The following is an 8,810-nucleotide window of genomic DNA, read 5'->3' on the forward strand; positions in this document are numbered from 1 at the left end:
ACCCAGTCGCCAAGCTGTGTAAAACACTTAAAAGCAAAAGAAATGAAATGGGTTGTTATCACCTGAGCTGGTAATTTGGTTGGCCGGCTTCTGTGAGATGCCTCCACAGAGCGCGAGACACAAACCCTGTTTTTGACTGAACTTATCTCAATCCTCTGACTCCCTCTCCTACTTTCTGTTCTACACTATGCTATGCCACGCTACACTACACTATACATGTTCTCCTTACTGTTACTGTACACACACACACACACACACACACACACACACACACACACACACACGAGGCTCATCAGTTTCCACATTTGTCCTTCCTATTCAGTCCCGTCATTGCCACAAATGATATAAAACCCCCAAGTCCACTCCTCCTCCTCTGATTCTCTCATTACTTCGTTGAGCTCCAAGCTTTCGTGCTCAGTCATCTACAACTGTTCTTCTCTTTCTTTAAAGAGTACATATCTCATCCTTCAAAGAATAATTTCAAAACTAAAGTATAAACATCCAAAGGAGAAAAAACCAGTAAAAGCTGTGTTTTATTATGGAAGAATATTAGAGAAAGTAGAATTGACATTTCATAGAAACACAATAGAAAGCACATATATAAATATATAGATATGCATGCATACATATTCACACAACGATTATGAAGGGATAGCATGCAATCCACATGTATTTTCCCTATCATATTAGGAAGATCACAGCATTTTTAACTCCCAGCATTTTCAACACACAGCACTTCCAACATTAAGCAACCTGAACAAAACTCATGAGTACCTTAAAAATATTCCTGATAAGAAAACAAGGAATAGACAAAGGTCTAATATCCAAAATATATAAAGGACTCAAGAAATTAAACACCACCAAACCAAATAACCCAGTTGAGAAATGGGGCTTGGAACTAAACAGAGAATTCTCAACAGAGGAATATCAAATGGCTGAGAAACACTTAAAGAAATGTTCAACCTCTTTAGTCATCAGGGAAATGCAAATCAACACAACTCTGAGATTCCATCTTACACCCAACAGAATGGCTAAGATAAAAAATTCAAGCGACACCACATGTTGGCGAGGATGTGGAGAGAGAGGAACACTCCTTCATTGCTGGTGGGAATGCAAACTAGTACAACCACTTTGGAAATCTATCTGGTGCTATCTCAGAAAAATGGGAATAGGGCTTCCTCAAGACCCAGCTATTCCACTCCTTGGAATATACCCAGAAGATGCTCCAGCACACAACAAGAAAATTTGCTCAACCATGTTCATTGCAGCCTTATTCATAATAGCCAGAACACGGAAACAGCCTAAGTGTCCCTCAATAGAAGAATGAACAAAGAAACTGGTACATTTACACTATGAAATACTACTCAGCTATTAAAAACAAGGAATTCCCAAAATTTGTAGACAAATGGATTGAACTAGAAATGATCATAATGAGTGAGTTAACCCAGAAGCAGAAAGACTCAAATGGTATATACTCACTTATATCTGGACACTAGCCCAAGGGGCATGTCCCATGAAAATCTTCACTTACCAGGAAACTGGGACAGAGGGGAGGACATCCTATTGGGACTCTAGATGAGAGAAGCATGGGAGAATAGCAAAGTAGAAGGATCCAGAGGGTCCTAGAAACCTACAAGAAGAACATTATGATAGGCAGATTTGGGCCCAGGGGTCCCGCTCAAACTATGGCTCCAGCCAAGGACAATACAGGCCATAAACTTCAAACCCCTACCCAGATCTAGCCAATGGACAGGACATTCTCCACAGTTGAGTGGAGAGTGGGGTATGACTTTCACATGTACTCTGGTGCCTCATATTTGACCACGTTCCCTTGATGGGGAGACCTGGTGGCACTCAGAGAAAGGATAGCAGGCTACCAAAAAGAGACTTGATACCCTATGAGCATATAAAGGGGGAGGAAGTCCCCCTCAGTCACAGTCATAGGGGATAGGAGTAAGGGGAAAATGGGAGAGAGGGAGGAATGCGAGGATACAAGGGATGGGATAACCATTGAGATGTAATAAGAATAAATTAATAAAATAAAATTTAAAAAAGAAAACAAGGAATAAAACAGGGCAATGTTGATGAAGCAAGGAATTAAAAGTTGGCTGCAAATATATTTCTACATCAATTTCTGGCTTGTCTACACATGATAAAATTAGAACATAAATTTAATAAGATCTAAATAGGAACCAAATTAAAATATAAAAAATAACTATTGGAAACAGATTTATTCACCATTATTAATTAAAGCTTTCAAACACAGATATTTCAGTTTTATAAAAAGGAAAATGTTTTGAAACTTTTAATCATCTTTATGAAGACAAGTTTATGTCAATAAAATGCTAACCATAGCAACAAAAATAGGAGGTTTCATGATTGCTTTAAAAGCAACTGTCATCGACATATCTCCAAGACACTTGGACATCTGTGCTTATTGCAACACTTACTCACAAGAGCTAAGACATAGTACCAACCCAGGAGGCCAACAACAGAGGGGAACAAGGAAAGTGTGGATGTGTGCACAATGGGATGCTTTTCAACTACCAAAAAGAATGAAGTTATGTTCTTCATGGGTAAATAGATACAACTGGAGGCAATTATATTAAGCAAATTAATCAGTCTCCAAAAGAAAAACATATGTTTTCTCTCATCTGCAATTCCTAGATTGTATATAATCACATGATCATGTATAAGCGTATTGAATGTAGAAGTAAAATTGTCTAAGTAAACAAAGGGGGAGTCTAGGGGAGGAGTGAAAAGGGAGGGTAGTAGAGAAATGGGGTGGGGTGAGGAAAGGAGAGTGTGGGAAACAGCAGAGCAGGACATGCTCAACATCAAACATACTGCAAGAAAATTTAAAAGAAAAATATTTAAGTAATTTTTCAAATGATTAATAAGAAACTGGGAGCCTCCTAAAGAAATGCGTGAAATGAAGACAGCATCCGTCAACTAAGTCTCTGGAACCTGTTAAGTAAGAATATGCAAAATATCTGTATGCATTTCATGCCAAAAAAATTGTAAGTATATTACCAGTGTACGTTTTCATATCCGCCCTTTGAAAATGTTCTTTTAATGTATTTAAAATCTTCCACATAGAGGCACTGGGATAATTTGCCTTATATTTGTTCACATAACTTCTGTGTGTTGTACCTGTTGAGTATAAGGATAATTTGTTAACAAGTGACACTAGCACAAAATAACATTATGAAAAAAAAAATCAACCAAAGAACTTTGTAAATGAAGGGTAAGACTGAAAAATAAATCTGATAGTTTAAGGGTTCTCCCAAGGACTGTTTGGGTCTTTTCTTCTTTGAGGTTTGCTTGGGCCCCATCCAGGGCCTGGCACAGGCAGGACGATTTCTCTGGGACCTACACCTGCAGCCCCAGTTTTTTGTGATCTTGTGATGCATCTTTTTCACTCAAACACAGCTGAGTCCAAGTATCAGACTGAGGAGACCCAGGGCCTGGCCATGGCATTTTCATATCACTACATGATTTACAAATGTCAGCCAGAAGGCAATAACCATGGTAATACAATACTTTTAGCATAAAAGAAAGTAGCCAAGCATTTACATGAACTTTCTATTCATATTTGAATTATAAATAATATCACATATTCACTATTACTCTTTTCCTTACACACAGAGAGGGGGGAGAAACAGAGACACACACAGAGAGAGAGAGAGAGACAGAGAGAGAGAAAGAGACAGAGAGAGAGAGCTTTTTCCTATGATCCAGTGGAAGAAAGTGCCCTAGTGGACACTGTGGCTGTGGACATGATGGCCACTAAAAATAACTGAATATCTTTGAGAGGACACCAGTCCGAATGCACCCATGGTGAATTTAAACATGTGGCAGAGGCTGTTGTGAGGAAGATGGGAGAGGAAAAAAGGTTTTACTGAAAGCATAAAGCAACCAAATTGGAGAACTTCCCCTCATCAACGCTGTAGTAATTTAAAGCACCAAATACAATAAAAACAAGCGCACTGAAATATAAACTAAAATTTAGAACTTATGTCATTAGCATATCATAAAAGTCATTAACCACCACTAGACATTAGTAAGCCACAGTTGTTCTGAAAATTTATAGACACATTATCCATCAGGCGTGTTTTATGAACTGTATTTCAGAATAATTTCTAACTGACTGCATTTTGGGTTTTGGGGGGGGTTGTTTTTGAGTGTTTTTTGTTGTTGTTGTTATTGTTTGATTGATTGATTGACTGATTGATTGATTATCTTGCAACTTGCAATTGCCTATCCTCCTGCCTCAGACTCCCGAATGCTGGGAAAACAGGTATGTGCCTCTACAACCATCAACAAGATTCATTTTTATAAAAGGGCTTTAGTAGTAAAACATAGGATAAATGCCAACTTATTTTGTAACAAATGTGCAAATGCTTAATTTTTCAAAACTTAACTATACTAATGAAAATAAGTTACAGACAACCTTCAATACTTGTACATTATCTCTATATAACTATAATAGTGATTTCAACCTCTTGCAAAGGGTATTTACATAATACAATGTTTCAAAACTAGGGCAACATTGAAGAAAATGAGTTTGAAACACATCTCACAATGCTGAGAGATACACTCTGCTTTATCCAATTAACCATACATTTATTGAAAATAATATGGCTTCTGATGACAATTATTTCTTGTCCATTTCAGTGATTTATTGGATCCAAAACAAGATCTGTGCATTTATTTATTTGAAAGCATCAACTGTTGGCTGTCCTTTCGTTGGCATGGAATGACTTGCCTCATGGGTTGTACTGGGAGCTTGCATTTTCTGGGCTATATTCTCCCACAGGTTCTTTTCACACATTTTCCTCTGCTGAGGTTGACACAAACAGCACAGGATCCTTTATACGAAGGAGATCTTCATCTCTCAGCTTATGCTGCTGCTTTGGATGGTGCAGTGGGTAAGAAGTACCAATGAGACCTCTAACAAAATCATCAGTGTCACCTGGCTCAGTAGGACACACACCTGGCTCAGTAGGACACACACCTGGCTCACTAGGACACATTACAGAAGCAGCCATGCCTCAGCCCATCAAGCGACCTCCAAGAACACCACCAGCAAGTGTGAATGCTCCTGAGGTGTCTAGGCAATTCAAAACTGCTTTTTATGCCTTAATTCTATGTACAGTGTTAAGGCCTTTGCAAGCAAATCTCAGGCCAGAGAGAGAGAGAGAGACAGAGAGAGAGAGAGAGAGAGAGAGAGAGAGAGAGAGAGAGAGAGATACAAGTTGGGAAAACCAGTGATGTCAAATGAGGAAGACTCATAATATCTCTGGATGCTCTGTGTGTAAGAATTATTCCAGATGCTATGCTCTTGTTAGGAACCAAACCAGTGGCATCCAGTAATTTATTTCCAAAGGTACTTTTAATTTTACCTCTGTGTGACTCCTTTTCACTGTCAAATAATAAAACACGAAGCACAGGGCCTCTCCCAGCAAATGCACGAGTGAGTGCCGGTATCCAACCACCCTCACTCCTGAGCTCTGCCACTTGTTTGCTGTCTGTTCTAAGCTGCAGTCTCACACAAGTATTCAAAGTGAGGCACATGAGTGACATCATAGTAGGCACGTCAGGAGACACCACAGAACGTCAGAATTGAATTTTCTCAGGGTTTTAGTGGGTACCTTTTCTGTTGCAGCCAAAAGAAACTCAAGAAAGATAGGATTTTTGAGAAAAATGGAAAAACATCCACGTCACTGGAAAGTGTATGGCATGTCTAGTGACACCATCAGTTCCTGGTCCCATTGGCCTCTGCGTCTTGGCTCATTTCCCGATAGGCATTGCCCATATCTGAGGAAAGACAACCACAGGCATTGTGTATCTATCTGTCCTTGAGCCATCACTCAGAAAGAGAGAAAGATGTTCCCCACTGGTGCTGTGGGCACAGCATTTGCCATGACTGTTTAGAAGTTCACTCATGGACCAATAGCCACACCACTGGCCTAGAGTTTCTGGCTGTCCGGTATGAATTGTGGTCTTCTAGGTTGTTAAAATGCAGGGCTGTTGAGAAACAAGGAGAAAACCCTTGATCCTTGTAAATCATGGTCTCCATCCGTTGCGTCTGTCCTTAGAAAATGGCTACTCCCAATGCATAAAGTGGCCATGCTGAAAGTTCATGAATGAACCTCTATGTAAAATGTCCCTGTGGCGTCTCTTCATCTTTGAACAAATTTTTCTGCATCTAAAAAACCGAGGAGGAAATGGGATTCAGCCAGCTTTTACTTTGATACGGTGGCCATTAAGTAAATGACGAGACCAGGCAAGACTGTGGCCCTGAGCAGCTGTCACAGCTGGAGGTGCATGTGATGTGTCCTTTCCAGGGTGGGACTAGCTGCCCCGAATCATCCCTAAGCTTACTAATAAAGGCAGAAGAAACATACAATATGAACCCATTAAATGTGACTATTGGGGCATTGCAGTGTAAAAAGAGTTAAGACAACGTCCTGAAATCATCACAAGTACCAAATTCTGACAGTCTAGTTTTGGCTCATTTTCAAGGACAAGGCCTTGATTTCTTTATGAGAAAAAAAAATTCATATGACCATCAGCCAAATGCTTTAATTTAAACAAAATGAGTATGTGGGATTTAAAATACCCTGGAAATATTTTAGTATAATTAGAATCTTGAACAAATTTTATGATATTTCCTGTACCTTTTCAGAATTCATGAAGAATTTTTCTCAATTTAGTATACAGTTGGGTGCTGCCTGGACTCTGAGCATATGAATGTAGAGAAATCAAATAAATGAAAATATCTTTCCTGAAAAGTTTACTTCTTATTAAAAATTCCAGTAGAATTATCCTGACTAAAAATGTGAAAAATGAAAGTCATTCTCTCCTGCCAACCTTAAAATTGTCATTTCAAGAGTTCAATTGACATCTTTAATGAAGATTGGTGTTTCTTTCACAGATGACATGTTTTCCTACTTATAGTTTGATCTTTAAAAACATGTCCACATTGAGTAGTCAGGACCTAACTGGGTTTCCTGCTAAAATGCAAACAATAAACTCGGCTCCTTTAAATCACCCCTCTGCTTGCAGGCTGCAACAGGCCCTGATTCTAATTTTGTTCACTTAGGTTTAGTTTCTGTCACTAGGCTCAGCAGTTCTGTGAGCCTCTTGGAACTGATGCTACTGTTTAAAAACCAGCGCCATTGGTGTGAAATAAATTTAAGGATGTAGTTGTGAGCAAGCACCTCTCAGTTCTAGGTGCAAAGATTACTCCACGACCTTATGAACTTTATCCTTAGGATAGAAAGCCATATTGGCCACACTGAAGTAAGGTCTGCTGTACGTGTATGTGGTTTTCCTTCCTGTGTTTGGGTTAGGCTACAGTCTGGAATCTCAATGTGAGATGTTGCTCCTGCATCTTGGGGAGGATGTGGTGAGTGGTGCATACAGAAGGAAGATACAAAACTTGCCTCTTCCAGCCAAAAAGGCATCACCAATAAAAATGAATTACTTACAAAAGTAGTATGTGAGAAATGGATACGTTGTTTGGCTAATAAAGTTCAGCATGCTATTCTATGAATAAATAGCACACAGTGAATAAAGTTCATTTGTACAGTTTGGAAAGGTTTTTTTAAAGGTGATATTGATATAATGACCCCCCACCCATCCATTCTAAGTCGCACTCTATTATTTTAACATCTTTACTTTGGCTCCTGTGCTCTGTTCAGACACACTCCCTTTTCCTCATGGCTGGACTCTATCCTCTTCCAAACAAACCCACTCGGTCTTGGACTCGGAGTTGATTTTTAACTGGGTAGGAAGTTTTTAAGAGATAAATGTCTAGGGCTAACAGACGACTGGTCCCAGACAATAGAAACGTGCTCGGCAGGCTCGCGGCATCTGGCACGTAGCCTTTCAGCTCCATCTTCTCCCCGTTTCACTGCAGCCCACTGGCTCCCAGGCTGAGCCGTTCCCAGGATGTTATCTTGCCTCCCTAGCACTGTGACGCCTCACCTAATTTATTCTTCTCTGGGTAACAACGTGCAGAGGCTTTGTCATCAGCCTTGCTCTCCGAGCAAAGCCAACTGCCGTCTGCTATGCATTTGGTTAGCACATGATGTACACATAATAAGATGTTGTTCCCTCTACACAGATGCATGAGGCTAAAAAAAATAGCATTATCATAACATCTTCCAGCTTAACTATTTTGAGGCTGCTGCACCCCCATATTACAAAGCCTTGCTATTTATACTATCATGCATATGGAAGACCCAACCCTCCTGTGAGATGTCAGTCCAATGTGCTCAGAGACAAAATTATAGGCCCCAAACTTAAACACACACTCATGCTGGCTGCTTAGCTTTGTTGAATACAAGCCAAGTTTATTAATAATTTTTAAGTCAGAAAGAAACAAAAAACCTTTTAATTTAATAAAAGATAATGAATCAAGAAATATAGCCAAACTCAGCCCAAAAGGTGAACCTCCTGGGCCATAGGAGGTGGAGAAGAGCCAAGGGCTGCATGCACTGGCCCTGACTGGGCTATAACTTAACATATGATGATGAATGTCTTCCTTTTTTGAGTCTCTGTATTCACAGAGACCTTGAGTGAAGGTGCATTTTTACTGGCATGAGAACTTCTCAAATGATCTTAATGGTCTGTAGGAAAACGACGACAAAAACACTTTGACTTGACTTTTCAGAGTATATGAAGAATTTCTTCTCCAAATGAATTTGATTTGTTATGAAGAAGTCTGTTTTTAGCAGCTGAGCATGGCAGAAGTGTCCGTGTCCTCACCGCCTATTTTCCCAGAAAGTGCAAGACGCTCA

The 8,810-nt window shown here is 39.7% G+C and overlaps 1 pseudogene across 1 annotated transcript; it reads right to left on the minus strand.

Moving 5' to 3' along the window:
* Positions 1-5,054: 5,054 nt before the first annotated feature.
* On the minus strand, positions 5,055-7,906 carry LOC311608845 (testis-expressed protein 30-like; annotated as a pseudogene). Its single transcript has 3 exons — positions 7,759-7,906; positions 5,239-5,425; positions 5,055-5,181 (listed from the first exon to the last, which is right to left on the minus strand). The product of its transcript is annotated as a testis-expressed protein 30-like (transcript).
* Positions 7,907-8,810: the final 904 nt, after the last annotated feature.

The sequence above is a fragment of the Acomys minous genome, assembly GCF_964271855.1.
Source record: "Acomys minous genome assembly, chromosome: 11".
Lineage (NCBI taxonomy): Eukaryota > Metazoa > Chordata > Mammalia > Rodentia > Muridae > Acomys > Acomys minous.